The following is an 8,929-nucleotide window of genomic DNA, read 5'->3' as shown; positions in this document are numbered from 1 at the left end:
TCTCTGAATTTTGTTGTACCAGGGACATAAGCAGTGGTTGGCAGAAGTACACCTGAGAGACTAAAATCTCGCTTAACCTCTTGCGATTTTGAGACCTTGCTGCTCTTGTGTCGTTTTGTAATAATTCTTGTGATGCTGAGAGGAACTCTGGAACTTTACCAGTGGGTTGTACGTTTCAGCTGCGCCCCTATGTGCTTGGCCTGGCTGCTAAATGGTCGGTTCAGTCCGCTGTACTGTACTGTGATTTCGTTTCTGGTAATGAAATCTGGCTATCCACGTATTTGGAAAAATGGATGTGAGATACCGATTTGGACTTTGTTGTGCATTACTTTTCCTAAGAACTGAGCAAGGCTGATAAAATGAGCAGCTGAAGATAGTGCACTTGAAATGGCGCAAGAAGAAAAGGAATCACAGGCCTCAGCGCAGATCAGAATTCCATTTCGCCCTTACGGGTAGCAAGACCCTGATATACGCGAGATGAACGCAACAAATATAATGGAAACTAGTAACTACTGCTCCAGGTTACCGAGTTTGTTCTACTTTACTGTCGAACCAAGGACCACCACCGTCCCAGGTTCGAGGCCAGTTCAATAGGACAATCTATGACAAAGTCGTATGCCTAAATTACCAAGCCCAGGACAAAAGTATAACGACCATTAGGCCCTCCACAATGTGCACCGATTCCCTGCTGATTAATTGAAGGAAACCTAAATCTCTGCACTTGATTCCTTGTGCGCACGCATACAAAGACTTTTGGAAATAACCGTGTTTTCCAGATTGATAAGGGTGACATGAGCTGCATGCTCGTACAAGCTGCAATCACAAAAGATTTCGAACCACACATATCTATGTAACAAGCAGAATAGTTGTACACACAGTTTGGGCACACAAGCGGCATCACAAATTTCCAGCACACAGTTCATTTAAACAATAGTTCTCGCACTTCATACAACACTCAACACTTAAAGTTCTCAAACAGGTAACAATAGTTCTAAGAACAACAATGCACGCAAAGTTCCGGAATCGTACACAAAGCTCTCAAATAATACAGACAACACAGAGTTCGGAAGTCCGATAGCAGTCACGGAGGAGGCAACGAGTACTTTGCAAGGATCTGCTCCTGCTGTCGCTTGTAGAACAGTCGTAGCGCTGGCGAGCACCTGTCGAGATCTATACTAAGAATACGTTCCTCTTCCGCGCGTTCTTCCTTGGCGGCCCGAGACCGCTTCATCTCCATCCGACTCTCCCTGTCACTCTTCTCCATCTCCAGCCGACTCTTCTCCATCTCCAGCCGACTCGCCTCAAGCGTCAGACGACGTTCCTCCAGCTCCCTTTCCGTAGCCATCTTCATCTCCTGCAGCTCCCTGTCCGTACTGATCTTCCTCTCCTGCAGCACAGCCATCGCGGCGTGGTGGGTGGCAATCTCAGCATGACTCTCCTTTATTAATGACAGCTTGTTGCCCCACATATCATTCATTTGTGAAATGTATTCCGACGAGGACGACGACGTGGCGGCCTTTTTGCTCGCTGATTTACTGGAATCCCTCCCAAGCGGCCTCTTGCTCCCGCTGGAGGCCGGGGCATCGGACTCGGCTGGACCGCCCACTCCGTTGGTACCGCCAGCTGCTGCATCGGAGGAGTCGTCGTCAAGCACATGTACCTTGGAGTGAGCCCCAATGCACGCCTCCCACTTTGGCTCATCCTTCAATAACTTCCAGGAGTGCATCTGGGTGAAAGGCTTCTGCAATGCCGCAGCATACCGAGCCATTGCCTCCGTCGTCTGCAGATGCTCAGAATACAGAAAAATGAAGGGGTATCAATTGTATAAATTGGTTATCTGTATATAAGTGAAATGCAGGTCCATGTTGTCCATGAATGCAACCGTACAGAACTTGAGAAGCATGTCAAGTACCTTGTCCGCGTCCGACATGCCGCTGGGATTCAAACGCAGAACGGCACTGTAGAACTCCGAAAACTTGGTGCAGCACTCTTTGATGCAGTCCCAACGAGTCGTGAGCGACTTCTGAGACCTCTCCGGGTAAAGCCCTCGAGATGAGTTGTAGCCTTTCATGATCCGTAACCAAAACCCTTCTTTCCGCTGCCCGGTATTGACAACCGGGTTAGTACTTATGTTTAGCCACCACTTTGTCAGGTTGACGTCCTCTTCGGGATTGAAATTGGGAAGCTTGACCTTAGCACCACTTTTCCCAGCATCGGGCTCGCCCACTCGGACCCTCGGAGCTTCACTGACATGCTGCATTGGGGGTCCTACTGGAGGCGGCACGGTTGGTGGAGGATGGTAAAAATAAGGAGGTACTGGTGGCGGCATTCCATATGGATGGAAGGATCCCATCCAATGCTGCCGAGAGGCAGCATTGGCAGCAGCTTCAACCTCCTCTCTCTCGTCATTGCTGCTGCATCCTTGCATGGCGTAATTGGTCACGCGGTCCATGACCCTACAAATCAAAAACCACAAAAAGTTGTCAGACTTACACTACAAAAGAGATATATATGGCAAAATAATAATGATAGCTCTTTCGCTCAATCTATGTGTTGATGTAAAGCTGTTACTCTTGCGCCGGCTGTATATGCTTGATGAGCATGCTTAGTCAGAATCATTGCTCATTAGTAAAGGAAGTTTTAGAACCTGAAGTGACTTCATTTTGATTTACATACCTGTCACTTTGTCAAAGTTACTTTGAATGATTCATTAATACGGCGCTGATAAACACTTATGCTTGAGGTTTTCTTGCTATGAAACATATTTATTAGTAAATGATTAAAACATCTATGGGCACAGGATTGTTGTGGCAAATCCAGATTAAGTGCTCACTGGGATGGATTTGTTAGTTTGTATCAGGATATTGATGCATATCAGTTACATCCTGGATATGGCATTTTTGCTTTTATGCTTTGTAACTGTCAATAGTGTAGTGTATGAGAATCATGGTATGCTATGCAATTGTAGTTCCAGGTTTGACATATCACAAATGTTGCATCTCAAGGATTGCAGTTGTAGCATTGCTCCTTATCTTGTACAGAGTTATTGCAGTTTCAATCATAATATACTTCATTTGCATGACAACATATTTTTGTTTTTCCAGAATATAAAAGACTAGGTCCACTGAAATATTTAGGTGGAAGGTTGCAGCAAAAATAACTGTTATATTAACTAAGCAGAAGTTATGAGCTACATGTTGCATGCAAGGTTAAAATCAAATGTGCCCCACACCAGCATTCACTTTGTGCAGCATAGCTTCAGATATATGATCACAAAGATGATCTAAACTTAAAGCCACATAGACCAGAGCCAGCCTAGTGTCATAAGAGGAAATTCTGAATTCTAGATGGAACCATACAATCAACTCTTACAAAAGTCATGTCCTGTTAGGTACTCATGTTAGTGGAAATGTGGGATTGTACTTGTCATATGTGTCCTGCATTGCAGAATATGGTAATTTTTCTGCTTCCTATATTTGCAACAATTTCAATTACTAAAACATACTGGCCTATTACAAGAGGAGCATGTTGGCTTCAAGTCCTTCAACTGAGATAATGACAACTGTTATCTAACATGCTAGATGAAATGGTCCAGCTTTAAGATGAACTGACCATACCTAGTAAATCTAAGTTCCCCATGTAAAGTTGAACGATTCGTAGTCCTTTTATTTTTAGGAGGTATAGGCCCCTTTGCTGGTAATGTGAGCCGTGATAACATAGTCCAAGACTAATTATAAGTTCACATATTCTCCGGAGGAAGAAAGTAGTGTTTGATCAATATATTTTGACAAGGAAATCCCTCTATAAACACAACTTGACCTTTAGGGGAAAATCTCATCAGGTACACAGCAAGAAAAGTATAAACATGAACCGACTGCTCAACCCCGGCAATCAGAAAACAATCCTTTTGCCATCAAATTTAACAAACACAAGTACAATCTTATTGAATGCATGAAGTCAAACTTCTAATAACTTAAGAAAATCAAATCATTAATACAAAATCCGGAGCACTTCATCCAAGTACGAGAGGTATACCTTCCCCTCCGGCGCCGCTTCGAGGAAGACGGGATATCCGCGGATCTGGAGATGAACCGCCGTCGAGGGCGTGCCGACCGCCGCCTCTTTCGTCTCCCTTCGCCGCTGCCCCCTCCCTTTGCAGATGACGGCCGGGAGTCACTCTCGCCTTCCCCTCGGCCGGGCCCGAAGGAGGAACTGTCGCAGTCCTCCAGATCCGCCGCGTGCCGGGGACCCTGCTCGGCTGCTTCCGCCTCCGGCCACGCGGAATCACCTGGTGAAGATGCGGCCGTGGGCGACCGGGATGGATGACGCCGGCCGGGACTCCCTTCTCCCCGTGCGCACGCCCCAGCCGCCGCGCGGAGGCCCTCCAGCGCAACGCCGCGGCGGACCGAGACGCGTCCGCCGCTCCTGCGCCTCCTGCCGATCTGGCCCCGCCGCCCCTCTTCCAGATCTACTCGCCCGCGCCGACCCGCCGCACCCGGCAGGCCCTCCCCCACCGCCGACCCGACGGCGGCCGTGGCTTCCCCCTCCCCGGCTGTTTCCTCCCGCGCCCGCGCGGAAGAGGCAGCTGGAGATCCGCTGGAGGGCGCCCGGGATGGAGGACGGCGCTCGCGGCCGTCTGTGTGCGGGACGCGATGGAGATCCCCCATTTTACCGGGCGCAATAGAGGCTGCCGCTGGAGCGGTAAAGGCGCAACAGTAAACTCCATATTAAGGGTACCGCACGTTTTACAGATCCTCGCTGGAGAGTTCCCCTTCCTCCGCTGCCCGTCCTTGCTCTGGCGCTGCCGCACAACGATCGGTTAATGTAAAACTCCTGATTATTATCTAATGCCATCGCCATGGGTTCATGTCAATCCCCAATCGGAGGGGAAGGCTTTGGCACCTTCTCGTGATAGTGGAGACATCCTCCGGTAGTCCGCTTGAGGCCATGAAGATTAACCGCTTGAGGCTATCACAATGATTGACTAATGTAAAAAAAATCCTACTATTATTTAATTCCATCAAAAGTATTTAAGTATTTCAATCTAAGCTTGAAGTGTGTGCGTGAGAAAAACCTATGTAACCTCTTTATCATGAAGTGGACATCCACGTAGATGTGCCAACTCACCCATTCATATCTTAGAATTTTGCTACGCATGTTAAAAGTTCATATTGCCTTTTTCATTGTATATGTACAGCCGGCTCTCCAGATAGCTCATTTCATTTAGCTCACTGCACAGCTGTGAAGAGTTTCGATCCGAGAATCGACACTAACAATGTAATTCTGCACCAACACAGGTCGTCGGCACAACACAATTACATTAATCAAGTGAAACCACAGTCATACACAGCTTTAAGTCCAAGTACGATGCGATACAACAATAACTGAAACTAGAAACACAAGATGATAAATGGTGCGGCTGCAAGAAACTGACAATCGGTTAACATGAAACTACACAAGGTTCCACTAAGCCATTTGGGTGCGGACGCGTTCGGACTACTCGCAATCCTCTGGGATGAAGTCTGGATCCTCTGTAGATAATCAACAACGGGTGAGCACAAACGTGCTCAGTAAGTTCCACCTTGCCCGGAGGGAGGGGGATATGCAATAGATAAGCAAATGCAATGATTAACAAGCTATAACGGTGCACAACAAATGCAACAGAAAGGTGACAAATACCCATGTACCATCTAATATCCCACCCATGACATCTCCATCTGGGTGGCTCACTACGAGCTATGACCGCACCGTAACCTGTCCTATGCCGAGGACACGGCCATTCGAATGGATTAATTACTCTGCAGAGTTTGTACACTACACCCATACCCACGATACTGTCCGATGACAGTGTCGTTATAGCCGACACCCAGCCATCGCGTCACCTCAACTAGTCGACCACAACCCCCGGGTCTTGACCACCCTCGGCCTCCACCCATCGTTATCCAACCACCTCGGAACGACTAGCGGGTTAGCCAGTGGGATTATACAAAGCCCGTCCCATCCCAGGAAGTATGGTTGTACTGGATATAAGCTAGGTGAGATGTCATAACTCGGATTGGTTCCTAGGGCTCACCAAGGCAGCCACAACCAGTACCAACCCTCGCATGTCTACCACCATGGTAGCGCACACCCATCCATCCTCACATGCTGCCACTGGCCTCAACCTCCCAACCATATCAAAAACAAGGCATCCTCATCATACCTCCAACTAAGCATACATCAATATGACAACAAGGATTAACCACCGGTAGCTCTCATTCACCCATCTATTGACATCATCATCTCATGCAATCTACGGCTCTACTTTAACCTCACATAGGCGCAACATGATCAAACCGGGTCCGATGGAACTTACCCTCACTCACGTACGCGTCGTCGACAGCATCGGCCTCCTGGTTCACCGGCTTCTCGAGTGGCTCCTCCGGCACGTGGTCTGCTCCAACGTTGATACGCGCACAGCCAAACAAGCAAGGCAACATACATCAATACATCACACAAGTATTATTTAGATGTGAATGAGTTAGAAGAGAGGGAGCGCGGCCAGAGCCGGCGAGCGTGTGCTATGTGTGGTGCTTGCCACACCGTCAAACGGTGCGACGAGCTGAAAGAAGAGGAGAGGGAGGAAGCTCACCGTCGAGCGGTGCGGCGCGGCTGGGAGATGGGAGGGATAGGGGTGGCGGCGTGTAGATATAAAGGTGTGGGGGTGGTGCGCCGCGGGGCCGACAGCGTGGTGTGCGACACGGCGTGGTGCGCGGCGGAGCGCGCGCACGCGTGCCTGGCTAAAGCTGGGTCTCACGCGGTCCGACGGGGCGAGGCGCCACCTCACTCGTGTGATTATGAGGGCGCATGGCCAAAAGCCGGAGTTCGCATATGTGCAGTGCAAGTGTGTGCGTGTGTGTACATGTGGCTCCTAGCTGGTGCTCTCGTGGTGAAGGGACAAAGAGAGGCGCAGGAAGAAGGGAGAGTTGTGGAGCTCACCTTTGAGCTAGCTGGGCAAGACTGAGCTGGGAGGCCGAAGAGCACAAGGAATGGGTGGCTGTTTAAATAGAGGGCATGCAGGTTGCTGTGCGTGCGCGCGTTCAAACGCGTCACGACACCGGTCTTTGGTCAGCTCACACACGTGCTCGGTTCAGCGATGAAGGCGTTGGCTGGTGGCAGCAGGTGTGCTATGGCCAGGGTGACCAGCTGATTGCAGCCTGTTGCGTGTAGAGCCACTTAGATGTTCAAGCTATGGGTGTGCTGTATACGAGTGGCATCGAGTCAGGTGGCAGTGAGGTTCAGCAACATTTAATTTGTCGAGCCGTCCACGCGGGTGGCAGTGGCAATCAACGCAGCATGCATGGTAGTGTTTATTGAAGGGCAAGCCGTTCGGCTCGGTTTATCCGTTGCCGCCATATTGGAACGTGGGGGTCGTCGTGCCGTCTAAGTGACCAGAGCGTTCAAGCTTGCTTCAGCGGAGTGAGCGCGGTGTGCAGCGGTTCAGCTGCGAGGCTTGACCACGAGGGCGCGGTCGATGAGACTGGGAGGTCGGTTTGTGGTTTATTGCGGTCGGTGAGCAGTTGCAATGCGTAGCGGCCAGCATGGTCTGACTTGGGTTGCTGTGGAGCTCGACGCGATGCTTGGGTCAGGAACGGGGTCGTGGTGCTGGGTCCGTGTACAAGGCGCATGCAACACTGCGCGAATGGTCTTCTCACTTGTAATGGAGCGTCGACTTGTGCTTGATGGCTGTATGACGGGGCAGGGTGTGGCCTTCGAGGTGCTTGACTGAGGGCGGGATTGGCGAGGCGCGGCATGATGCTCGGCGCTGTAGCAGGGCAGGTGAAGCGACATGGTGCCGATGCATACAGGCGTGCTGTTTAACCAGAGGTAGAAGAAGAAGTTAGCAGCTGGGCTTTGGGTTGGGCCACGTGCAAGAGCAAGAGAGAAAGAGCGGGCCTGCTGCATAAGAGAGTCACAACCCAAGGCTGCTGGTTGTTTTACTATTTTTCATTTCTATTCTCTTTTAGTTAATTCTGCTAGTTAATTTACTAATTAAATTATTTATGGTACTGATCGATGTTTTATCTTGACGTGAAAACAGGACGCTACAAGCTGTTTCTCCCCTCTCCTTTCCCTCTCCACTGTAGTTCATTCCTCAAATCGACAGCACAGATGACACATGGTGGTAGGCACAGAAATAGATCAACGACTGGGAGAGGAAGAAGAGCAAATATGGATGACGAATCAGAGCGCAAGCAAGCATATATGTAGGTAAGGTAGCACTTTCCCCTAGAATTGAATTGGAATTTTGCGAGATTGATGTTTTAATCGGTTGGAATCTGTAATTACTCTAGTGGTTTTACTTCAAATTCATTTATTTTTCACGGCTGGAATAATTGCTTGACGAACATAGAGAAGGCATGGTGGTCAGAAATTATATGCCACTATGGTCGTCTACATTGACATCCACTTCAAATGAGGATGAAATTAAACTGGAAAATAAAAGTTCAAAGGACTAAATTGGTGTACGCAAGCATGAGTACACGGACAAACTTGACCCGGGAGCGGTAGTTTAAGGAGGAGATTTTAGAAAAGTCCGCGCACCTGTCGCGCATAAACGCTCCCGAGATGATCCGGGGTATTGAAGCGTTTTCATGCAACGCACAGCCCAACCCAGCTCAACGGAAAAGGAAAATCCCCAAGCAAGCCAACCCAGCCGGGACCGAGGTGTTGAAAGGAAGGAGACCCGAGCCACCCACCCGCCCGCCGGGTGCCGCGCCGGGCGGCGCGTCTCGTACCCCACCGCCTTCAGCGTATATAAGCCAGCACGCCCCGCCGCCTCGCCTCCCTTCCCACCACCACCCCTCCCGAGCGTCCCGAATCCCCCGACGCGACGCGGGTCGGAGTTGGGCACATGATTCGCCACCGTCCCAATCCCTTACTCCCCATC

This window comes from Panicum hallii, chromosome 9 (assembly GCF_002211085.1).
Source record: "Panicum hallii strain FIL2 chromosome 9, PHallii_v3.1, whole genome shotgun sequence".
Classification (NCBI taxonomy): domain Eukaryota; kingdom Viridiplantae; phylum Streptophyta; class Magnoliopsida; order Poales; family Poaceae; genus Panicum; species Panicum hallii.
The sequence above is the reverse complement of the archived record's forward strand: the minus strand, read 5'-3'. Positions refer to the sequence as shown.